General features: G+C 46.5%; 14 non-coding genes and 1 pseudogene across 14 annotated transcripts; all 15 read left to right on the top strand.

Annotated features, from left to right (window-relative positions):
* The first annotated feature begins 1,065 nt into the window (after window positions 1-1,065).
* Window positions 1,066-1,274, top strand: LOC142287216 (U2 spliceosomal RNA; annotated as a pseudogene).
* A 1,387-nt stretch (window positions 1,275-2,661) lies between these two features.
* Window positions 2,662-2,852, top strand: LOC142287249 (U2 spliceosomal RNA). The gene has a single exon (XR_012748241.1). It is a non-coding gene; the product is annotated as a U2 spliceosomal RNA (small nuclear RNA).
* Window positions 2,853-4,239: 1,387 nt separating this feature from the next.
* LOC142287250 (U2 spliceosomal RNA) lies at window positions 4,240-4,430 on the top strand. The gene has a single exon (XR_012748242.1). It is a non-coding gene; the product is annotated as a U2 spliceosomal RNA (small nuclear RNA).
* Window positions 4,431-5,817: 1,387 nt separating this feature from the next.
* Window positions 5,818-6,008, top strand: LOC142287251 (U2 spliceosomal RNA). The gene has a single exon (XR_012748243.1). It is a non-coding gene; the product is annotated as a U2 spliceosomal RNA (small nuclear RNA).
* A 1,387-nt stretch (window positions 6,009-7,395) lies between these two features.
* LOC142287252 (U2 spliceosomal RNA) lies at window positions 7,396-7,586 on the top strand. The gene has a single exon (XR_012748244.1). It is a non-coding gene; the product is annotated as a U2 spliceosomal RNA (small nuclear RNA).
* Window positions 7,587-8,973: 1,387 nt separating this feature from the next.
* Window positions 8,974-9,164, top strand: LOC142287253 (U2 spliceosomal RNA). The gene has a single exon (XR_012748245.1). It is a non-coding gene; the product is annotated as a U2 spliceosomal RNA (small nuclear RNA).
* Window positions 9,165-10,551: 1,387 nt separating this feature from the next.
* LOC142287254 (U2 spliceosomal RNA) lies at window positions 10,552-10,742 on the top strand. The gene has a single exon (XR_012748246.1). It is a non-coding gene; the product is annotated as a U2 spliceosomal RNA (small nuclear RNA).
* A 1,387-nt stretch (window positions 10,743-12,129) lies between these two features.
* Window positions 12,130-12,320, top strand: LOC142287255 (U2 spliceosomal RNA). Its single transcript, XR_012748247.1, has one exon. It is a non-coding gene; the product is annotated as a U2 spliceosomal RNA (small nuclear RNA).
* A 1,387-nt stretch (window positions 12,321-13,707) lies between these two features.
* Window positions 13,708-13,898, top strand: LOC142287256 (U2 spliceosomal RNA). Its single transcript, XR_012748248.1, has one exon. It is a non-coding gene; the product is annotated as a U2 spliceosomal RNA (small nuclear RNA).
* Window positions 13,899-15,285: 1,387 nt separating this feature from the next.
* LOC142287257 (U2 spliceosomal RNA) lies at window positions 15,286-15,476 on the top strand. Its single transcript, XR_012748249.1, has one exon. It is a non-coding gene; the product is annotated as a U2 spliceosomal RNA (small nuclear RNA).
* A 1,387-nt stretch (window positions 15,477-16,863) lies between these two features.
* On the top strand, window positions 16,864-17,054 carry LOC142287259 (U2 spliceosomal RNA). Its single transcript, XR_012748251.1, has one exon. It is a non-coding gene; the product is annotated as a U2 spliceosomal RNA (small nuclear RNA).
* A 1,387-nt stretch (window positions 17,055-18,441) lies between these two features.
* Window positions 18,442-18,632, top strand: LOC142287260 (U2 spliceosomal RNA). The gene has a single exon (XR_012748252.1). It is a non-coding gene; the product is annotated as a U2 spliceosomal RNA (small nuclear RNA).
* Window positions 18,633-20,019: 1,387 nt separating this feature from the next.
* LOC142287261 (U2 spliceosomal RNA) lies at window positions 20,020-20,210 on the top strand. The gene has a single exon (XR_012748253.1). It is a non-coding gene; the product is annotated as a U2 spliceosomal RNA (small nuclear RNA).
* A 1,387-nt stretch (window positions 20,211-21,597) lies between these two features.
* Window positions 21,598-21,788, top strand: LOC142287262 (U2 spliceosomal RNA). The gene has a single exon (XR_012748254.1). It is a non-coding gene; the product is annotated as a U2 spliceosomal RNA (small nuclear RNA).
* A 1,387-nt stretch (window positions 21,789-23,175) lies between these two features.
* Window positions 23,176-23,366, top strand: LOC142287263 (U2 spliceosomal RNA). The gene has a single exon (XR_012748255.1). It is a non-coding gene; the product is annotated as a U2 spliceosomal RNA (small nuclear RNA).
* The last annotated feature ends 284 nt before the right edge of the window (window positions 23,367-23,650 follow it).

Raw genomic sequence — 23,650 nt, forward strand, 5'->3', positions numbered from 1 at the left:
GATCCTCCTTCGTATGTGACTGCGTTCGCCGAACTCTGCGAGTCAAGAGAGGTTCCGCGGGTGGGTCCATGTCTCGCTTCTTCCTGCTGCCTCTTTGGAGACGGTTAGGCTGGGACAAGTGGGACAGCTCCTTCCCCTACAACTGGACGGCGCCATGGTTCTACGGAGACGTGGTTCGGTTTGTGAGGGAACACCAACTGGAGGGACTCAAGCCTGATTTGTGGAAGCCAAAGACTATCCACAAACTCATCAGAGCCAAGGACGAAATGGAGAACATTCCAGGACTTCATCACGACACACTGGAGACTGTTTGGACAAACGTGTCATCGGCTGGATTGACCAACGGGCACAAGGACTTGTCATGGATGGCGATACAGGGCGGACTACCCGTCCGGTCATTCATGCATGCCCGGAACCTGTGCAAAACCCGGTACTGCCCAAGGTGCCCCTTCGTGGAGGAAACATCGCTGCACGCCTTTTGGGACTGCCGTTTCGCACAGCGCCTGTTGGTTGCCCTGGAGGATGACCTGAGGAACTCCGTCCCCAGAGGGAGCCTATCGTACCATTCCGTACTTTATGGACTCTTCCCTGGGACTCACACCGTTGGAGCCATCCAGGAGGCTTGGCGCCTTATGAACTGCTTTAAGGACGCTATTTGGGTCGCCAGGAACCGGCTCATCTTGAAGAGGGAGAGGATGTCTATCCAGGATTGCCGCAGGCTGATCCACAGCCTGCTCAGAGACTATTCCATCATGGACAGTCCGGACGACAGCGCCGAGGAGGAGGTTTAGACCTCTTCCATGCCCCCTCCCTCCTTTTCCCGTTATGTGCGTCTTTCAATAAAGCTTCGGGCCTGTGATTTCCCCACCCTATCCCCCTTTTCCCCTACCCCCATCCCCCAATCGCCGGTTCGTCGTTATTTATTGTCTAACTTTTTCTTTCAGCTTGAGTGTTATGGATAAGCATAGGAGTGTGATGTATAGTTTAGTGCGTCGTACTCTATGGCTATGTAAGAAGGATTGTATAGTTCTGTGTGTACGGGGCTGCGGCACTGTACACGGTTTGTTACCTTTTTGTGAGTAGTGCATGATAATAAAGATGCTGTTAAATCAAAAAAAAAATCTGTTCTTATCAGTTTAATATCTGATACGTCCCCTATCTGGGGACCATATATTAAATGGATTTTTAGAACAGGGAGATGGAAAAAGAGCTTGCTCTGTCCACTCCACGCATTGACCTGGTATTGCAGTACCTCCAGGAACGGTGCACCCCTTCTTAACCCAGTTTCCAAAAGCAGAACTCAATTCACCTGATTCATATTAGCCCGATTTAATGAATTGGAAGAAAGCATACGTCTTCATATGCACCTCAATTTGGCCCATTCACTTTTCACACTTCCTCCTTTTGTTTTTTATCTTTCACACTTTTGACTTTCTTTATTCATCCAAATAGCAAACTCATCACCACTCAACCTGACCAACTCGGCTATGTCCCCGTGCTGCAGTTCTCTGTCTTATCTAGATCATTTGCAATTGAATGGAATAGATCCCTTTTGGACAAAGTGGATTCACCTGCTGCTGCAGTGACCACAGGTGTGATAAGATCTAGAATTGGCATCTGGTGCGATCTCTCCGCTTCCACTCCAAAGAAAGTTACCTGTTTATTCCTATCATGCATTGGTTTTTGGGGTTTTCTTTGAGTAATGATGATCTCTTTAGTAGTCTGTTGGCGCCCTCTCCTGGAGGAATAGTTTGCTTGCTCTTGGACATTCTAAAAGAGAGGTCATGATAGACATTGAGCTTCTGAGCTCAATTGGGGACAGTCATGGGTGATGAATGTTTGCAACCTACTGCGAAGCCTCATACCGCAATATAAGGAACGTCAAATACTAAGAAAGGGCGGCCTATGAAAGAATTACTACTTTCAATAAGTACACTTAAACGGCTAATTGGGAATAGAAAAACTGTAAAAAGCCCTCTGAGAAAGCCCCCCTCTAACCTTTGATAGTAAGCTTTTCTGTAGTCTGCCTGTTGATGTATTTTCCGTTTGAACTGTGCACAACATGAAGAGACGGAACACTGGCGGCTTGTCACAATGCCCCCCGATGACATCACAATAGCGCTGCTGCCTAGAAAACAAGCTGCGCAGAAGAAGTTGTTCTTTGGGTGGGAGGGTGGGCTAGTGGAAGGAGGGGGCAATCTCTTTTTTTCCCGGGTGGTAGGGGGATGACAGGAGAAGGGAAGCGGGTGGTGAGAAAGGTACAGAGGGCAGGGTTTGGGGGCTGGGAAGGAAAGGGAAAAGATTAGGGTTTGGGGATGATGAAAGGGCTTTCTACGGGTAAGGATGGCAAAGGGTGGCAGTGACGGAAAGTCAGGCAACCTGTCCTGTCCGTCTTTTTGTATCGTGAATTGGAAAGACTGCAAGGGGGAGGGGAGTTGCTTGCGCCCTAAAGGAGGAGTTATTCAGATTCATTGCAGTGGGCGGCGGCTGCAAAACGCACCATTCTTCTTGTTTTTGCTCTGCAAAGCAGCCTTTTCAAGGGTTGGCTTGGGTGACAAAATGTCTTGTGTAGGCGTGGGTTTGTCTCCCTCTCGCTCTCTCTCCCTAAGATGTGTCCGGCATAGGCCAGGGTGCCACTCGAGGCCCAAACCAATTCTGGTTATCGCTTCTCGGCCTTTTGGCTAAGATCAAGTGTAGTATCTGTTCTTATCAGTTTAATATCTGATACGTCCCCTATCTGGGGACCATATATTAAATGGATTTTTAGAACAGGGAGATGGAAAAAGAGCTTGCTCTGTCCACTCCACGCATTGACCTGGTATTGCAGTACCTCCAGGAACGGTGCACCCCTTCTTAACCCAGTTTCCAAAAGCAGAACTCAATTCACCTGATTCATATTAGCCCGATTTAATGAATTGGAAGAAAGCATACGTCTTCATATGCACCTCAATTTGGCCCATTCACTTTTCACACTTCCTCCTTTTGTTTTTTATCTTTCACACTTTTGACTTTCTTTATTCATCCAAATAGCAAACTCATCACCACTCAACCTGACCAACTCGGCTATGTCCCCGTGCTGCAGTTCTCTGTCTTATCTAGATCATTTGCAATTGAATGGAATAGATCCCTTTTGGACAAAGTGGATTCACCTGCTGCTGCAGTGACCACAGGTGTGATAAGATCTAGAATTGGCATCTGGTGCGATCTCTCCGCTTCCACTCCAAAGAAAGTTACCTGTTTATTCCTATCATGCATTGGTTTTTGGGGTTTTCTTTGAGTAATGATGATCTCTTTAGTAGTCTGTTGGCGCCCTCTCCTGGAGGAATAGTTTGCTTGCTCTTGGACATTCTAAAAGAGAGGTCATGATAGACATTGAGCTTCTGAGCTCAATTGGGGACAGTCATGGGTGATGAATGTTTGCAACCTACTGCGAAGCCTCATACCGCAATATAAGGAACGTCAAATACTAAGAAAGGGCGGCCTATGAAAGAATTACTACTTTCAATAAGTACACTTAAACGGCTAATTGGGAATAGAAAAACTGTAAAAAGCCCTCTGAGAAAGCCCCCCTCTAACCTTTGATAGTAAGCTTTTCTGTAGTCTGCCTGTTGATGTATTTTCCGTTTGAACTGTGCACAACATGAAGAGACGGAACACTGGCGGCTTGTCACAATGCCCCCCGATGACATCACAATAGCGCTGCTGCCTAGAAAACAAGCTGCGCAGAAGAAGTTGTTCTTTGGGTGGGAGGGTGGGCTAGTGGAAGGAGGGGGCAATCTCTTTTTTTCCCGGGTGGTAGGGGGATGACAGGAGAAGGGAAGCGGGTGGTGAGAAAGGTACAGAGGGCAGGGTTTGGGGGCTGGGAAGGAAAGGGAAAAGATTAGGGTTTGGGGATGATGAAAGGGCTTTCTACGGGTAAGGATGGCAAAGGGTGGCAGTGACGGAAAGTCAGGCAACCTGTCCTGTCCGTCTTTTTGTATCGTGAATTGGAAAGACTGCAAGGGGGAGGGGAGTTGCTTGCGCCCTAAAGGAGGAGTTATTCAGATTCATTGCAGTGGGCGGCGGCTGCAAAACGCACCATTCTTCTTGTTTTTGCTCTGCAAAGCAGCCTTTTCAAGGGTTGGCTTGGGTGACAAAATGTCTTGTGTAGGCGTGGGTTTGTCTCCCTCTCGCTCTCTCTCCCTAAGATGTGTCCGGCATAGGCCAGGGTGCCACTCGAGGCCCAAACCAATTCTGGTTATCGCTTCTCGGCCTTTTGGCTAAGATCAAGTGTAGTATCTGTTCTTATCAGTTTAATATCTGATACGTCCCCTATCTGGGGACCATATATTAAATGGATTTTTAGAACAGGGAGATGGAAAAAGAGCTTGCTCTGTCCACTCCACGCATTGACCTGGTATTGCAGTACCTCCAGGAACGGTGCACCCCTTCTTAACCCAGTTTCCAAAAGCAGAACTCAATTCACCTGATTCATATTAGCCCGATTTAATGAATTGGAAGAAAGCATACGTCTTCATATGCACCTCAATTTGGCCCATTCACTTTTCACACTTCCTCCTTTTGTTTTTTATCTTTCACACTTTTGACTTTCTTTATTCATCCAAATAGCAAACTCATCACCACTCAACCTGACCAACTCGGCTATGTCCCCGTGCTGCAGTTCTCTGTCTTATCTAGATCATTTGCAATTGAATGGAATAGATCCCTTTTGGACAAAGTGGATTCACCTGCTGCTGCAGTGACCACAGGTGTGATAAGATCTAGAATTGGCATCTGGTGCGATCTCTCCGCTTCCACTCCAAAGAAAGTTACCTGTTTATTCCTATCATGCATTGGTTTTTGGGGTTTTCTTTGAGTAATGATGATCTCTTTAGTAGTCTGTTGGCGCCCTCTCCTGGAGGAATAGTTTGCTTGCTCTTGGACATTCTAAAAGAGAGGTCATGATAGACATTGAGCTTCTGAGCTCAATTGGGGACAGTCATGGGTGATGAATGTTTGCAACCTACTGCGAAGCCTCATACCGCAATATAAGGAACGTCAAATACTAAGAAAGGGCGGCCTATGAAAGAATTACTACTTTCAAAAAGTACACTTAAACGGCTAATTGGGAATAGAAAAACTGTAAAAAGCCCTCTGAGAAAGCCCCCCTCTAACCTTTGATAGTAAGCTTTTCTGTAGTCTGCCTGTTGATGTATTTTCCGTTTGAACTGTGCACAACATGAAGAGACGGAACACTGGCGGCTTGTCACAATGCCCCCCGATGACATCACAATAGCGCTGCTGCCTAGAAAACAAGCTGCGCAGAAGAAGTTGTTCTTTGGGTGGGAGGGTGGGCTAGTGGAAGGAGGGGGCAATCTCTTTTTTTCCCGGGTGGTAGGGGGATGACAGGAGAAGGGAAGCGGGTGGTGAGAAAGGTACAGAGGGCAGGGTTTGGGGGCTGGGAAGGAAAGGGAAAAGATTAGGGTTTGGGGATGATGAAAGGGCTTTCTACGGGTAAGGATGGCAAAGGGTGGCAGTGACGGAAAGTCAGGCAACCTGTCCTGTCCGTCTTTTTGTATCGTGAATTGGAAAGACTGCAAGGGGGAGGGGAGTTGCTTGCGCCCTAAAGGAGGAGTTATTCAGATTCATTGCAGTGGGCGGCGGCTGCAAAACGCACCATTCTTCTTGTTTTTGCTCTGCAAAGCAGCCTTTTCAAGGGTTGGCTTGGGTGACAAAATGTCTTGTGTAGGCGTGGGTTTGTCTCCCTCTCGCTCTCTCTCCCTAAGATGTGTCCGGCATAGGCCAGGGTGCCACTCGAGGCCCAAACCAATTCTGGTTATCGCTTCTCGGCCTTTTGGCTAAGATCAAGTGTAGTATCTGTTCTTATCAGTTTAATATCTGATACGTCCCCTATCTGGGGACCATATATTAAATGGATTTTTAGAACAGGGAGATGGAAAAAGAGCTTGCTCTGTCCACTCCACGCATTGACCTGGTATTGCAGTACCTCCAGGAACGGTGCACCCCTTCTTAACCCAGTTTCCAAAAGCAGAACTCAATTCACCTGATTCATATTAGCCCGATTTAATGAATTGGAAGAAAGCATACGTCTTCATATGCACCTCAATTTGGCCCATTCACTTTTCACACTTCCTCCTTTTGTTTTTTATCTTTCACACTTTTGACTTTCTTTATTCATCCAAATAGCAAACTCATCACCACTCAACCTGACCAACTCGGCTATGTCCCCGTGCTGCAGTTCTCTGTCTTATCTAGATCATTTGCAATTGAATGGAATAGATCCCTTTTGGACAAAGTGGATTCACCTGCTGCTGCAGTGACCACAGGTGTGATAAGATCTAGAATTGGCATCTGGTGCGATCTCTCCGCTTCCACTCCAAAGAAAGTTACCTGTTTATTCCTATCATGCATTGGTTTTTGGGGTTTTCTTTGAGTAATGATGATCTCTTTAGTAGTCTGTTGGCGCCCTCTCCTGGAGGAATAGTTTGCTTGCTCTTGGACATTCTAAAAGAGAGGTCATGATAGACATTGAGCTTCTGAGCTCAATTGGGGACAGTCATGGGTGATGAATGTTTGCAACCTACTGCGAAGCCTCATACCGCAATATAAGGAACGTCAAATACTAAGAAAGGGCGGCCTATGAAAGAATTACTACTTTCAATAAGTACACTTAAACGGCTAATTGGGAATAGAAAAACTGTAAAAAGCCCTCTGAGAAAGCCCCCCTCTAACCTTTGATAGTAAGCTTTTCTGTAGTCTGCCTGTTGATGTATTTTCCGTTTGAACTGTGCACAACATGAAGAGACGGAACACTGGCGGCTTGTCACAATGCCCCCCGATGACATCACAATAGCGCTGCTGCCTAGAAAACAAGCTGCGCAGAAGAAGTTGTTCTTTGGGTGGGAGGGTGGGCTAGTGGAAGGAGGGGGCAATCTCTTTTTTTCCCGGGTGGTAGGGGGATGACAGGAGAAGGGAAGCGGGTGGTGAGAAAGGTACAGAGGGCAGGGTTTGGGGGCTGGGAAGGAAAGGGAAAAGATTAGGGTTTGGGGATGATGAAAGGGCTTTCTACGGGTAAGGATGGCAAAGGGTGGCAGTGACGGAAAGTCAGGCAACCTGTCCTGTCCGTCTTTTTGTATCGTGAATTGGAAAGACTGCAAGGGGGAGGGGAGTTGCTTGCGCCCTAAAGGAGGAGTTATTCAGATTCATTGCAGTGGGCGGCGGCTGCAAAACGCACCATTCTTCTTGTTTTTGCTCTGCAAAGCAGCCTTTTCAAGGGTTGGCTTGGGTGACAAAATGTCTTGTGTAGGCGTGGGTTTGTCTCCCTCTCGCTCTCTCTCCCTAAGATGTGTCCGGCATAGGCCAGGGTGCCACTCGAGGCCCAAACCAATTCTGGTTATCGCTTCTCGGCCTTTTGGCTAAGATCAAGTGTAGTATCTGTTCTTATCAGTTTAATATCTGATACGTCCCCTATCTGGGGACCATATATTAAATGGATTTTTAGAACAGGGAGATGGAAAAAGAGCTTGCTCTGTCCACTCCACGCATTGACCTGGTATTGCAGTACCTCCAGGAACGGTGCACCCCTTCTTAACCCAGTTTCCAAAAGCAGAACTCAATTCACCTGATTCATATTAGCCCGATTTAATGAATTGGAAGAAAGCATACGTCTTCATATGCACCTCAATTTGGCCCATTCACTTTTCACACTTCCTCCTTTTGTTTTTTATCTTTCACACTTTTGACTTTCTTTATTCATCCAAATAGCAAACTCATCACCACTCAACCTGACCAACTCGGCTATGTCCCCGTGCTGCAGTTCTCTGTCTTATCTAGATCATTTGCAATTGAATGGAATAGATCCCTTTTGGACAAAGTGGATTCACCTGCTGCTGCAGTGACCACAGGTGTGATAAGATCTAGAATTGGCATCTGGTGCGATCTCTCCGCTTCCACTCCAAAGAAAGTTACCTGTTTATTCCTATCATGCATTGGTTTTTGGGGTTTTCTTTGAGTAATGATGATCTCTTTAGTAGTCTGTTGGCGCCCTCTCCTGGAGGAATAGTTTGCTTGCTCTTGGACATTCTAAAAGAGAGGTCATGATAGACATTGAGCTTCTGAGCTCAATTGGGGACAGTCATGGGTGATGAATGTTTGCAACCTACTGCGAAGCCTCATACCGCAATATAAGGAACGTCAAATACTAAGAAAGGGCGGCCTATGAAAGAATTACTACTTTCAATAAGTACACTTAAACGGCTAATTGGGAATAGAAAAACTGTAAAAAGCCCTCTGAGAAAGCCCCCCTCTAACCTTTGATAGTAAGCTTTTCTGTAGTCTGCCTGTTGATGTATTTTCCGTTTGAACTGTGCACAACATGAAGAGACGGAACACTGGCGGCTTGTCACAATGCCCCCCGATGACATCACAATAGCGCTGCTGCCTAGAAAACAAGCTGCGCAGAAGAAGTTGTTCTTTGGGTGGGAGGGTGGGCTAGTGGAAGGAGGGGGCAATCTCTTTTTTTCCCGGGTGGTAGGGGGATGACAGGAGAAGGGAAGCGGGTGGTGAGAAAGGTACAGAGGGCAGGGTTTGGGGGCTGGGAAGGAAAGGGAAAAGATTAGGGTTTGGGGATGATGAAAGGGCTTTCTACGGGTAAGGATGGCAAAGGGTGGCAGTGACGGAAAGTCAGGCAACCTGTCCTGTCCGTCTTTTTGTATCGTGAATTGGAAAGACTGCAAGGGGGAGGGGAGTTGCTTGCGCCCTAAAGGAGGAGTTATTCAGATTCATTGCAGTGGGCGGCGGCTGCAAAACGCACCATTCTTCTTGTTTTTGCTCTGCAAAGCAGCCTTTTCAAGGGTTGGCTTGGGTGACAAAATGTCTTGTGTAGGCGTGGGTTTGTCTCCCTCTCGCTCTCTCTCCCTAAGATGTGTCCGGCATAGGCCAGGGTGCCACTCGAGGCCCAAACCAATTCTGGTTATCGCTTCTCGGCCTTTTGGCTAAGATCAAGTGTAGTATCTGTTCTTATCAGTTTAATATCTGATACGTCCCCTATCTGGGGACCATATATTAAATGGATTTTTAGAACAGGGAGATGGAAAAAGAGCTTGCTCTGTCCACTCCACGCATTGACCTGGTATTGCAGTACCTCCAGGAACGGTGCACCCCTTCTTAACCCAGTTTCCAAAAGCAGAACTCAATTCACCTGATTCATATTAGCCCGATTTAATGAATTGGAAGAAAGCATACGTCTTCATATGCACCTCAATTTGGCCCATTCACTTTTCACACTTCCTCCTTTTGTTTTTTATCTTTCACACTTTTGACTTTCTTTATTCATCCAAATAGCAAACTCATCACCACTCAACCTGACCAACTCGGCTATGTCCCCGTGCTGCAGTTCTCTGTCTTATCTAGATCATTTGCAATTGAATGGAATAGATCCCTTTTGGACAAAGTGGATTCACCTGCTGCTGCAGTGACCACAGGTGTGATAAGATCTAGAATTGGCATCTGGTGCGATCTCTCCGCTTCCACTCCAAAGAAAGTTACCTGTTTATTCCTATCATGCATTGGTTTTTGGGGTTTTCTTTGAGTAATGATGATCTCTTTAGTAGTCTGTTGGCGCCCTCTCCTGGAGGAATAGTTTGCTTGCTCTTGGACATTCTAAAAGAGAGGTCATGATAGACATTGAGCTTCTGAGCTCAATTGGGGACAGTCATGGGTGATGAATGTTTGCAACCTACTGCGAAGCCTCATACCGCAATATAAGGAACGTCAAATACTAAGAAAGGGCGGCCTATGAAAGAATTACTACTTTCAATAAGTACACTTAAACGGCTAATTGGGAATAGAAAAACTGTAAAAAGCCCTCTGAGAAAGCCCCCCTCTAACCTTTGATAGTAAGCTTTTCTGTAGTCTGCCTGTTGATGTATTTTCCGTTTGAACTGTGCACAACATGAAGAGACGGAACACTGGCGGCTTGTCACAATGCCCCCCGATGACATCACAATAGCGCTGCTGCCTAGAAAACAAGCTGCGCAGAAGAAGTTGTTCTTTGGGTGGGAGGGTGGGCTAGTGGAAGGAGGGGGCAATCTCTTTTTTTCCCGGGTGGTAGGGGGATGACAGGAGAAGGGAAGCGGGTGGTGAGAAAGGTACAGAGGGCAGGGTTTGGGGGCTGGGAAGGAAAGGGAAAAGATTAGGGTTTGGGGATGATGAAAGGGCTTTCTACGGGTAAGGATGGCAAAGGGTGGCAGTGACGGAAAGTCAGGCAACCTGTCCTGTCCGTCTTTTTGTATCGTGAATTGGAAAGACTGCAAGGGGGAGGGGAGTTGCTTGCGCCCTAAAGGAGGAGTTATTCAGATTCATTGCAGTGGGCGGCGGCTGCAAAACGCACCATTCTTCTTGTTTTTGCTCTGCAAAGCAGCCTTTTCAAGGGTTGGCTTGGGTGACAAAATGTCTTGTGTAGGCGTGGGTTTGTCTCCCTCTCGCTCTCTCTCCCTAAGATGTGTCCGGCATAGGCCAGGGTGCCACTCGAGGCCCAAACCAATTCTGGTTATCGCTTCTCGGCCTTTTGGCTAAGATCAAGTGTAGTATCTGTTCTTATCAGTTTAATATCTGATACGTCCCCTATCTGGGGACCATATATTAAATGGATTTTTAGAACAGGGAGATGGAAAAAGAGCTTGCTCTGTCCACTCCACGCATTGACCTGGTATTGCAGTACCTCCAGGAACGGTGCACCCCTTCTTAACCCAGTTTCCAAAAGCAGAACTCAATTCACCTGATTCATATTAGCCCGATTTAATGAATTGGAAGAAAGCATACGTCTTCATATGCACCTCAATTTGGCCCATTCACTTTTCACACTTCCTCCTTTTGTTTTTTATCTTTCACACTTTTGACTTTCTTTATTCATCCAAATAGCAAACTCATCACCACTCAACCTGACCAACTCGGCTATGTCCCCGTGCTGCAGTTCTCTGTCTTATCTAGATCATTTGCAATTGAATGGAATAGATCCCTTTTGGACAAAGTGGATTCACCTGCTGCTGCAGTGACCACAGGTGTGATAAGATCTAGAATTGGCATCTGGTGCGATCTCTCCGCTTCCACTCCAAAGAAAGTTACCTGTTTATTCCTATCATGCATTGGTTTTTGGGGTTTTCTTTGAGTAATGATGATCTCTTTAGTAGTCTGTTGGCGCCCTCTCCTGGAGGAATAGTTTGCTTGCTCTTGGACATTCTAAAAGAGAGGTCATGATAGACATTGAGCTTCTGAGCTCAATTGGGGACAGTCATGGGTGATGAATGTTTGCAACCTACTGCGAAGCCTCATACCGCAATATAAGGAACGTCAAATACTAAGAAAGGGCGGCCTATGAAAGAATTACTACTTTCAATAAGTACACTTAAACGGCTAATTGGGAATAGAAAAACTGTAAAAAGCCCTCTGAGAAAGCCCCCCTCTAACCTTTGATAGTAAGCTTTTCTGTAGTCTGCCTGTTGATGTATTTTCCGTTTGAACTGTGCACAACATGAAGAGACGGAACACTGGCGGCTTGTCACAATGCCCCCCGATGACATCACAATAGCGCTGCTGCCTAGAAAACAAGCTGCGCAGAAGAAGTTGTTCTTTGGGTGGGAGGGTGGGCTAGTGGAAGGAGGGGGCAATCTCTTTTTTTCCCGGGTGGTAGGGGGATGACAGGAGAAGGGAAGCGGGTGGTGAGAAAGGTACAGAGGGCAGGGTTTGGGGGCTGGGAAGGAAAGGGAAAAGATTAGGGTTTGGGGATGATGAAAGGGCTTTCTACGGGTAAGGATGGCAAAGGGTGGCAGTGACGGAAAGTCAGGCAACCTGTCCTGTCCGTCTTTTTGTATCGTGAATTGGAAAGACTGCAAGGGGGAGGGGAGTTGCTTGCGCCCTAAAGGAGGAGTTATTCAGATTCATTGCAGTGGGCGGCGGCTGCAAAACGCACCATTCTTCTTGTTTTTGCTCTGCAAAGCAGCCTTTTCAAGGGTTGGCTTGGGTGACAAAATGTCTTGTGTAGGCGTGGGTTTGTCTCCCTCTCGCTCTCTCTCCCTAAGATGTGTCCGGCATAGGCCAGGGTGCCACTCGAGGCCCAAACCAATTCTGGTTATCGCTTCTCGGCCTTTTGGCTAAGATCAAGTGTAGTATCTGTTCTTATCAGTTTAATATCTGATACGTCCCCTATCTGGGGACCATATATTAAATGGATTTTTAGAACAGGGAGATGGAAAAAGAGCTTGCTCTGTCCACTCCACGCATTGACCTGGTATTGCAGTACCTCCAGGAACGGTGCACCCCTTCTTAACCCAGTTTCCAAAAGCAGAACTCAATTCACCTGATTCATATTAGCCCGATTTAATGAATTGGAAGAAAGCATACGTCTTCATATGCACCTCAATTTGGCCCATTCACTTTTCACACTTCCTCCTTTTGTTTTTTATCTTTCACACTTTTGACTTTCTTTATTCATCCAAATAGCAAACTCATCACCACTCAACCTGACCAACTCGGCTATGTCCCCGTGCTGCAGTTCTCTGTCTTATCTAGATCATTTGCAATTGAATGGAATAGATCCCTTTTGGACAAAGTGGATTCACCTGCTGCTGCAGTGACCACAGGTGTGATAAGATCTAGAATTGGCATCTGGTGCGATCTCTCCGCTTCCACTCCAAAGAAAGTTACCTGTTTATTCCTATCATGCATTGGTTTTTGGGGTTTTCTTTGAGTAATGATGATCTCTTTAGTAGTCTGTTGGCGCCCTCTCCTGGAGGAATAGTTTGCTTGCTCTTGGACATTCTAAAAGAGAGGTCATGATAGACATTGAGCTTCTGAGCTCAATTGGGGACAGTCATGGGTGATGAATGTTTGCAACCTACTGCGAAGCCTCATACCGCAATATAAGGAACGTCAAATACTAAGAAAGGGCGGCCTATGAAAGAATTACTACTTTCAATAAGTACACTTAAACGGCTAATTGGGAATAGAAAAACTGTAAAAAGCCCTCTGAGAAAGCCCCCCTCTAACCTTTGATAGTAAGCTTTTCTGTAGTCTGCCTGTTGATGTATTTTCCGTTTGAACTGTGCACAACATGAAGAGACGGAACACTGGCGGCTTGTCACAATGCCCCCCGATGACATCACAATAGCGCTGCTGCCTAGAAAACAAGCTGCGCAGAAGAAGTTGTTCTTTGGGTGGGAGGGTGGGCTAGTGGAAGGAGGGGGCAATCTCTTTTTTTCCCGGGTGGTAGGGGGATGACAGGAGAAGGGAAGCGGGTGGTGAGAAAGGTACAGAGGGCAGGGTTTGGGGGCTGGGAAGGAAAGGGAAAAGATTAGGGTTTGGGGATGATGAAAGGGCTTTCTACGGGTAAGGATGGCAAAGGGTGGCAGTGACGGAAAGTCAGGCAACCTGTCCTGTCCGTCTTTTTGTATCGTGAATTGGAAAGACTGCAAGGGGGAGGGGAGTTGCTTGCGCCCTAAAGGAGGAGTTATTCAGATTCATTGCAGTGGGCGGCGGCTGCAAAACGCACCATTCTTCTTGTTTTTGCTCTGCAAAGCAGCCTTTTCAAGGGTTGGCTTGGGTGACAAAATGTCTTGTGTAGGCGTGGGTTTGTCTCCCTCTCGCTCTCTCTCCCTAAGATGTGTCCGGCATAGGCCAGGGTGCCACTCGAGGCCCAAACCAATTCTGGTTATCGCTTCTCGGCCTTTTGGCTAAGATCAAGTGTAGTATCTGTTCTTATCAGTTTAATATCTGATACGTCCCCTATCTGGGGACCATATATTAAATGGATTTTTAGAACAGGGAGATGGAAAAAGAGCTTGCTCTGTCCACTCCACGCATTGACCTGGTATTGCAGTACCTCCAGGAACGGTGCACCCCTTCTTAACCCAGTTTCCAAAAGCAGAACTCAATTCACCTGATTCATATTAGCCCGATTTAATGAATTGGAAGAAAGCATACGTCTTCATATGCACCTCAATTTGGCCCATTCACTTTTCACACTTCCTCCTTTTGTTTTTTATCTTTCACACTTTTGACTTTCTTTATTCATCCAAATAGCAAACTCATCACCACTCAACCTGACCAACTCGGCTATGTCCCCGTGCTGCAGTTCTCTGTCTTATCTAGATCATTTGCAATTGAATGGAATAGATCCCTTTTGGACAAAGTGGATTCACCTGCTGCTGCAGTGACCACAGGTGTGATAAGATCTAGAATTGGCATCTGGTGCGATCTCTCCGCTTCCACTCCAAAGAAAGTTACCTGTTTATTCCTATCATGCATTGGTTTTTGGGGTTTTCTTTGAGTAATGATGATCTCTTTAGTAGTCTGTTGGCGCCCTCTCCTGGAGGAATAGTTTGCTTGCTCTTGGACATTCTAAAAGAGAGGTCATGATAGACATTGAGCTTCTGAGCTCAATTGGGGACAGTCATGGGTGATGAATGTTTGCAACCTACTGCGAAGCCTCATACCGCAATATAAGGAACGTCAAATACTAAGAAAGGGCGGCCTATGAAAGAATTACTACTTTCAATAAGTACACTTAAACGGCTAATTGGGAATAGAAAAACTGTAAAAAGCCCTCTGAGAAAGCCCCCCTCTAACCTTTGATAGTAAGCTTTTCTGTAGTCTGCCTGTTGATGTATTTTCCGTTTGAACTGTGCACAACATGAAGAGACGGAACACTGGCGGCTTGTCACAATGCCCCCCGATGACATCACAATAGCGCTGCTGCCTAGAAAACAAGCTGCGCAGAAGAAGTTGTTCTTTGGGTGGGAGGGTGGGCTAGTGGAAGGAGGGGGCAATCTCTTTTTTTCCCGGGTGGTAGGGGGATGACAGGAGAAGGGAAGCGGGTGGTGAGAAAGGTACAGAGGGCAGGGTTTGGGGGCTGGGAAGGAAAGGGAAAAGATTAGGGTTTGGGGATGATGAAAGGGCTTTCTACGGGTAAGGATGGCAAAGGGTGGCAGTGACGGAAAGTCAGGCAACCTGTCCTGTCCGTCTTTTTGTATCGTGAATTGGAAAGACTGCAAGGGGGAGGGGAGTTGCTTGCGCCCTAAAGGAGGAGTTATTCAGATTCATTGCAGTGGGCGGCGGCTGCAAAACGCACCATTCTTCTTGTTTTTGCTCTGCAAAGCAGCCTTTTCAAGGGTTGGCTTGGGTGACAAAATGTCTTGTGTAGGCGTGGGTTTGTCTCCCTCTCGCTCTCTCTCCCTAAGATGTGTCCGGCATAGGCCAGGGTGCCACTCGAGGCCCAAACCAATTCTGGTTATCGCTTCTCGGCCTTTTGGCTAAGATCAAGTGTAGTATCTGTTCTTATCAGTTTAATATCTGATACGTCCCCTATCTGGGGACCATATATTAAATGGATTTTTAGAACAGGGAGATGGAAAAAGAGCTTGCTCTGTCCACTCCACGCATTGACCTGGTATTGCAGTACCTCCAGGAACGGTGCACCCCTTCTTAACCCAGTTTCCAAAAGCAGAACTCAATTCACCTGATTCATATTAGCCCGATTTAATGAATTGGAAGAAAGCATACGTCTTCATATGCACCTCAATTTGGCCCATTCACTTTTCACACTTCCTCCTTTTGTTTTTTATCTTTCACACTTTTGACTTTCTTTATTCATCCAAATAGCAAACTCATCACCACTCAACCTGACCAACTCGGCTATGTCCCCGTGCTGCAGTTCTCTGTCTTATCTAGATCATTTGCAATTGAATGGAATAGATCCCTTTTGGACAAAGTGGATTCACCTGCTGCTGCAGTGACCACAGGTGTGATAAGATCTAGAATTGGCATCTGGTGCGATCTCTCCGCTTCCACTCCAAAGAAAGTTACCTGTTTATTCCTATCATGCATTGGTTTTTGGGGTTTTCTTTGAGTAATGATGATCTCTTTAGTAGTCTGTTGGCGCCCTCTCCTGGAGGAATAGTTTGCTTGCTCTTGGACATTCTAAAAGAGAGGTCATGATAGACATTGAGCTTCTGAGCTCAATTGGGGACAGTCATGGGTGATGAATGTTTGCAACCTACTGCGAAGCCTCATACCGCAATATAAGGAACGTCAAATACTAAGAAAGGGCGGCCTATGAAAGAATTACTACTTTCAATAAGTACACTTAAACGGCTAATTGGGAATAGAAAAACTGTAAAAAGCCCTCTGAGAAAGCCCCCCTCTAACCTTTGATAGTAAGCTTTTCTGTAGTCTGCCTGTTGATGTATTTTCCGTTTGAACTGTGCACAACATGAAGAGACGGAACACTGGCGGCTTGTCACAATGCCCCCCGATGACATCACAATAGCGCTGCTGCCTAGAAAACAAGCTGCGCAGAAGAAGTTGTTCTTTGGGTGGGAGGGTGGGCTAGTGGAAGGAGGGGGCAATCTCTTTTTTTCCCGGGTGGTAGGGGGATGACAGGAGAAGGGAAGCGGGTGGTGAGAAAGGTACAGAGGGCAGGGTTTGGGAGCTGGGAAGGAAAGGGAAAAGATTAGGGTTTGGGGATGATGAAAGGGCTTTCTACGGGTAAGGATGGCAAAGGGTGGCAGTGACGGAAAGTCAGGCAACCTGTCCTGTCCGTCTTTTTGTATCGTGAATTGGAAAGACTGCAAGGGGGAGGGGAGTTGCTTGCGCCCTAAAGGAGGAGTTATTCAGATTCATTGCAGTGGGCGGCGGCTGCAAAACGCACCATTCTTCTTGTTTTTGCTCTGCAAAGCAGCCTTTTCAAGGGTTGGCTTGGGTGACAAAATGTCTTGTGTAGGCGTGGGTTTGTCTCCCTCTCGCTCTCTCTCCCTAAGATGTGTCCGGCATAGGCCAGGGTGCCACTCGAGGCCCAAACCAATTCTGGTTATCGCTTCTCGGCCTTTTGGCTAAGATCAAGTGTAGTATCTGTTCTTATCAGTTTAATATCTGATACGTCCCCTATCTGGGGACCATATATTAAATGGATTTTTAGAACAGGGAGATGGAAAAAGAGCTTGCTCTGTCCACTCCACGCATTGACCTGGTATTGCAGTACCTCCAGGAACGGTGCACCCCTTCTTAACCCAGTTTCCAAAAGCAGAACTCAATTCACCTGATTCATATTAGCCCGATTTAATGAATTGGAAGAAAGCATACGTCTTCATATGCACCTCAATTTGGCCCATTCACTTTTCACACTTCCTCCTTTTGTTTTTTATCTTTCACACTTTTGACTTTCTTTATTCATCCAAATAGCAAACTCATCACCACTCAACCTGACCAACTCGGCTATGTCCCCGTGCTGCAGTTCTCTGTCTTATCTAGATCATTTGCAATTGAATGGAATAGATCCCTTTTGGACAAAGTGGATTCACCTGCTGCTGCAGTGACCACAGGTGTGATAAGATCTAGAATTGGCATCTGGTGCGATCTCTCCGCTTCCACTCCAAAGAAAGTTACCTGTTTATTCCTATTATGCATTGGTTTTTGGGGTTTTCTTTGAGTAATGATGATCTCTTTAGTAGTCTGTTGGCGCCCTCTCCTGGAGGAATAGTTTGCTTGCTCTTGGACATTCTAAAAGAGAGGTCATGATAGACATTGAGCTTCTGAGCTCAATTGGGGACAGTCATGGGTGATGAATGTTTGCAACCTACTGCGAAGCCTCATACCGCAATATAAGGAACGTCAAATACTAAGAAAGGGCGGCCTATGAAAGAATTACTACTTTCAATAAGTACACTTAAACGGCTAATTGGGAATAGAAAAACTGTAAAAAGCCCTCTGAGAAAGCCCCCCTCTAACCTTTGATAGTAAGCTTTTCTGTAGTCTGCCTGTTGATGTATTTTCCGTTTGAACTGTGCACAACATGAAGAGACGGAACACTGGCGGCTTGTCACAATGCCCCCCGATGACATCACAATAGCGCTGCTGCCTAGAAAACAAGCTGCGCAGAAGAAGTTGTTCTTTGGGTGGGAGGGTGGGCTAGTGGAAGGAGGGGGCAATCTCTTTTTTTCCCGGGTGGTAGGGGGATGACAGGAGAAGGGAAGCGGGTGGTGAGAAAGGTACAGAGGGCAGGGTTTGGGGGCTGGGAAGGAAAGGGAAAAGATTAGGGTTTGGGGATGATGAAAGGGCTTTCTACGGGTAAGGATGGCAAAGGGTGGCAGTGACGGAAAGTCAGGCAACCTGTCCTGTCCGTCTTTTTGTATCGTGAATTGGAAAGACTGCAAGGGGGAGGGGAGTTGCTTGCGCCCTAAAGGAGGAGTTATTCAGATTCATTGCAGTGGGCGGCGGCTGCAAAACGCACCATTCTTCTTGTTTTTGCTCTGCAAAGCAGCCTTTTCAAGGGTTGGCTTGGGTGACAAAATGTCTTGTGTAGGCGTGGGTTTGTCTCCCTCTCGCTCTCTCTCCCTAAGATGTGTCCGGCATAGGCCAGGGTGCCACTCGAGGCCCAAACCAATTCTGGTTATCGCTTCTCGGCCTTTTGGCTAAGATCAAGTGTAGTATCTGTTCTTATCAGTTTAATATCTGATACGTCCCCTATCTGGGGACCATATATTAAATGGATTTTTAGAACAGGGAGATGGAAAAAGAGCTTGCTCTGTCCACTCCACGCATTGACCTGGTATTGCAGTACCTCCAGGAACGGTGCACCCCTTCTTAACCCAGTTTCCAAAAGCAGAACTCAATTCACCTGATTCATATTAGCCCGATTTAATGAATTGGAAGAAAGCATACGTCTTCATATGCACCTCAATTTGGCCCATTCACTTTTCACACTTCCTCCTTTTGTTTTTTATCTTTCACACTTTTGACTTTCTTTATTCATCCAAATAGCAAACTCATCACCACTCAACCTGACCAACTCGGCTATGTCCCCGTGCTGCAGTTCTCTGTCTTATCTAGATCATTTGCAATTGAATGGAATAGATCCCTTTTGGACAAAGTGGATTCACCTGCTGCTGCAGTGACCACAGGTGTGATAAGATCTAGAATTGGCATCTGGTGCGATCTCTCCGCTTCCACTCCAAAGAAAGTTACCTGTTTATTCCTATCATGCATTGGTTTTTGGGGTTTTCTTTGAGTAATGATGATCTCTTTAGTAGTCTGTTGGCGCCCTCTCCTGGAGGAATAGTTTGCTTGCTCTTGGACATTCTAAAAGAGAGGTCATGATAGACATTGAGCTTCTGAGCTCAATTGGGGACAGTCATGGGTGATGAATGTTTGCAACCTACTGCGAAGCCTCATACCGCAATATAAGGAACGTCAAATACTAAGAAAGGGCGGCCTATGAAAGAATTACTACTTTCAATAAGTACACTTAAACGGCTAATTGGGAATAGAAAAACTGTAAAAAGCCCTCTGAGAAAGCCCCCCTCTAACCTTTGATAGTAAGCTTTTCTGTAGTCTGCCTGTTGATGTATTTTCCGTTTGAACTGTGCACAACATGAAGAGACGGAACACTGGCGGCTTGTCACAATGCCCCCCGATGACATCACAATAGCGCTGCTGCCTAGAAAACAAGCTGCGCAGAAGAAGTTGTTCTTTGGGTGGGAGGGTGGGCTAGTGGAAGGAGGGGGCAATCTCTTTTTTTCCCGGGTGGTAGGGGGATGACAGGAGAAGGGAAGCGGGTGGTGAGAAAGGTACAGAGGGCAGGGTTTGGGGGCTGGGAAGGAAAGGGAAAAGATTAGGGTTTGGGGATGATGAAAGGGCTTTCTACGGGTAAGGATGGCAAAGGGTGGCAGTGACGGAAAGTCAGGCAACCTGTCCTGTCCGTCTTTTTGTATCGTGAATTGGAAAGACTGCAAGGGGGAGGGGAGTTGCTTGCGCCCTAAAGGAGGAGTTATTCAGATTCATTGCAGTGGGCGGCGGCTGCAAAACGCACCATTCTTCTTGTTTTTGCTCTGCAAAGCAGCCTTTTCAAGGGTTGGCTTGGGTGACAAAATGTCTTGTGTAGGCGTGGGTTTGTCTCCCTCTCGCTCTCTCTCCCTAAGATGTGTCCGGCATAGGCCAGGGTGCCACTCGAGGCCCAAACCAATTCTGGTTATCGCTTCTCGGCCTTTTGGCTAAGATCAAGTGTAGTATCTGTTCTTATCAGTTTAATATCTGATACGTCCCCTATCTGGGGACCATATATTAAATGGATTTTTAGAACAGGGAGATGGAAAAAGAGCTTGCTCTGTCCACTCCACGCATTGACCTGGTATTGCAGTACCTCCAGGAACGGTGCACCCCTTCTTAACCCAGTTTCCAAAAGCAGAACTCAATTCACCTGATTCATATTAGCCCGATTTAATGAATTGGAAGAAAGCATACGTCTTCATATGCACCTCAATTTGGCCCATTCACTTTTCACACTTCCTCCTTTTGTTTTTTATCTTTCACACTTTTGACTTTCTTTATTCATCCAAATAGCAAACTCATCACCACTCAACCTGACCAACTCGGCTATGTCCCCGTGCTGCAGTTCTCTGTCTTATCTAGATCATTTGCAATTGAATGGAATAGATCCCTTTTGGACAAAGTGGATTCACCTGCTGCTGCAGTGACCACAGGTGTGATAAGATCTAGAATTGGCATCTGGTGCGATCTCTCCGCTTCCACTCCAAAGAAAGTTACCTGTTTATTCCTATCATGCATTGGTTTTTGGGGTTTTCTTTGAGTAATGATGATCTCTTTAGTAGTCTGTTGGCGCCCTCTCCTGGAGGAATAGTTTGCTTGCTCTTGGACATTCTAAAAGAGAGGTCATGATAGACATTGAGCTTCTGAGCTCAATTGGGGACAGTCATGGGTGATGAATGTTTGCAACCTACTGCGAAGCCTCATACCGCAATATAAGGAACGTCAAATACTAAGAAAGGGCGGCCTATGAAAGAATTACTACTTTCAATAAGTACACTTAAACGGCTAATTGGGAATAGAAAAACTGTAAAAAGCCCTCTGAGAAAGCCCCCCTCTAACCTTTGATAGTAAGCTTTTCTGTAGTCTGCCTGTTGATGTATTTTCCGTTTGAACTGTGCACAACATGAAGAGACGGAACACTGGCGGCTTGTCACAATGCCCCCCGATGACATCACAATAGCGCTGCTGCCTAGAAAACAAGCTGCGCAGAAGAAGTTGTTCTTTGGGTGGGAGGGTGGGCTAGTGGAAGGAGGGGGCAATCTCTTTTTTTCCCGGGTGGTAGGGGGATGACAGGAGAAGGGAAGCGGGTGGTGAGAAAGGTACAGAGGGCAGGGTTTGGGGGCTGGGAAGGAAAGGGAAAAGATTAGGGTTTGGGGATGATGAAAGGGCTTTCTACGGGTAAGGATGGCAAAGGGTGGCAGTGACGGAAAGTCAGGCAACCTGTCCTGTCCGTCTTTTTGTATCGTGAATTGGAAAGACTGCAAGGGGGAGGGGAGTTGCTTGCGCCCTAAAGGAGGAGTTATTCAGATTCATTGCAGTGGGCGGCGGCTGCAAAACGCACCATTCTTCTTGTTTTTGCTCTGCAAAGCAGCCTTTTCAAGGGTTGGCTTGGGTGACAAAATGTCTTGTGTAGGCGTGGGTTTGTCTCCCTCTCGCTCTCTCTCCCTAAGATGTGTCCGGCATAGGCCAGGGTGCCACTCGAGGCCCAAACCAATTCTGGTTATCGCTTCTCGGCCTTTTGGCTAAGATCAAGTGTAGTATCTGTTCTTATCAGTTTAATATCTGATACGTCCCCTATCTGGGGACCATATATTAAATGGATTTTTAGAACAGGGAGATGGAAAAAGAGCTTGCTCTGTCCACTCCACGCATTGACCTGGTATTGCAGTACCTCCAGGAACGGTGCACCCCTTCTTAACCCAGTTTCCAAAAGCAGAACTCAATTCACCTGATTCATATTAGCCCGATTTAATGAATTGGAAGAAAGCATACGTCTTCATATGCACCTCAATTTGGCCCATTCACTTTTCACACTTCCTCCTTTTGTTTTTTATCTTTCACACTTTTGACTTTCTTTATTCATCCAAATAGCAAACTCATCACCACTCAACCTGACCAACTCGGCTATGTCCCCGTGCTGCAGTTCTCTGTCTTATCTAGATCATTTGCAATTGAATGGAATAGATCCCTTTTGGACAAAGTGGATTCACCTGCTGCTGCAGTGACCACAGGTGTGATAAGATCTAGAATTGGCATCTGGTGCGATCTCTCCGCTTCCACTCCAAAGAAAGTTACCTGTTTATTCCTATCATGCATTGGTTTTTGGGGTTTTCTTTGAGTAATGATGATCTCTTTAGTAGTCTGTTGGCGCCCTCTCCTGGAGGAATAGTTTGCTTGCTCTTGGACATTCTAAAAGAGAGGTCATGATAGACATTGAGCTTCTGAGCTCAATTGGGGACAGTCATGGGTGATGAATGTTTGCAACCTACTGCGAAGCCTCATACCGCAATATAAGGAACGTCAAATACTAAGAAAGGGCGGCCTATGAAAGAATTACTACTTTCAATAAGTACACTTAAACGGCTAATTGGGAATAGAAAAACTGTAAAAAGCCCTCTGAGAAAGCCCCCCTCTAACCTTTGATAGTAAGCTTTTCTGTAGTCTGCCTGTTGATGTATTTTCCGTTTGAACTGTGCACAACATGAAGAGACGGAACACTGGCGGCTTGTCACAATGCCCCCCGATGACATCACAATAGCGCTGCTGCCTAGAAAACAAGCTGCGCAGAAGAAGTTGTTCTTTGGGTGGGAGGGTGGGCTAGTGGAAGGAGGGGGCAATCTCTTTTTTTCCCGGGTGGTAGGGGGATGACAGGAGAAGGGAAGCGGGTGGTGAGAAAGGTACAGAGGGCAGGGTTTGGGGGCTGGGAAGGAAAGGGAAAAGATTAGGGTTTGGGGATGATGAAAGGGCTTTCTACGGGTAAGGATGGCAAAGGGTGGCAGTGACGGAAAGTCAGGCAACCTGTCCTGTCCGTCTTTTTGTATCGTGAATTGGAAAGACTGCAAGGGGGAGGGGAGTTGCTTGCGCCCTAAAGGAGGAGTTATTCAGATTCATTGCAGTGGGCGGCGGCTGCAAAACGCACCATTCTTCTTGTTTTTGCTCTGCAAAGCAGCCTTTTCAAGGGTTGGCTTGGGTGACAAAATGTCTTGTGTAGGCGTGGGTTTGTCTCCCTCTCGCTCTCTCTCCCTAAGATGTGTCCGGCATAGGCCAGGGTGCCACTCGAGGCCCAAACCAATTCTGGTTATCGCTTCTCGGCCTTTTGGCTAAGATCAAGTGTAGTATCTGTTCTTATCAGTTTAATATCTGATACGTCCCCTATCTGGGGACCATATATTAAATGGATTTTTAGAACAGGGAGATGGAAAAAGAGCTTGCTCTGTCCACTCCACGCATTGACCTGGTATTGCAGTACCTCCAGGAACGGTGCACCCCTTCTTAACCCAGTTTCCAAAAGCAGAACTCAATTCACCTGATTCATATTAGCCCGATTTAATGAATTGGAAGAAAGCATACGTCTTCATATGCACCTCAATTTGGCCCATTCACTTTTCACACTTCCTCCTTTTGTTTTTTATCTTTCACACTTTTGACTTTCTTTATTCATCCAAATAGCAAACTCATCACCACTCAACCTGACCAACTCGGCTATGTCCCCGTGCTGCAGTTCTCTGTCTTATCTAGATCATTTGCAATTGAATGGAATAGATCCCTTTTGGAC

The sequence above is a fragment of the Anomaloglossus baeobatrachus genome, unplaced genomic scaffold (genome assembly GCF_048569485.1).
Source record: "Anomaloglossus baeobatrachus isolate aAnoBae1 unplaced genomic scaffold, aAnoBae1.hap1 Scaffold_718, whole genome shotgun sequence".
Lineage (NCBI taxonomy): Eukaryota > Metazoa > Chordata > Amphibia > Anura > Aromobatidae > Anomaloglossus > Anomaloglossus baeobatrachus.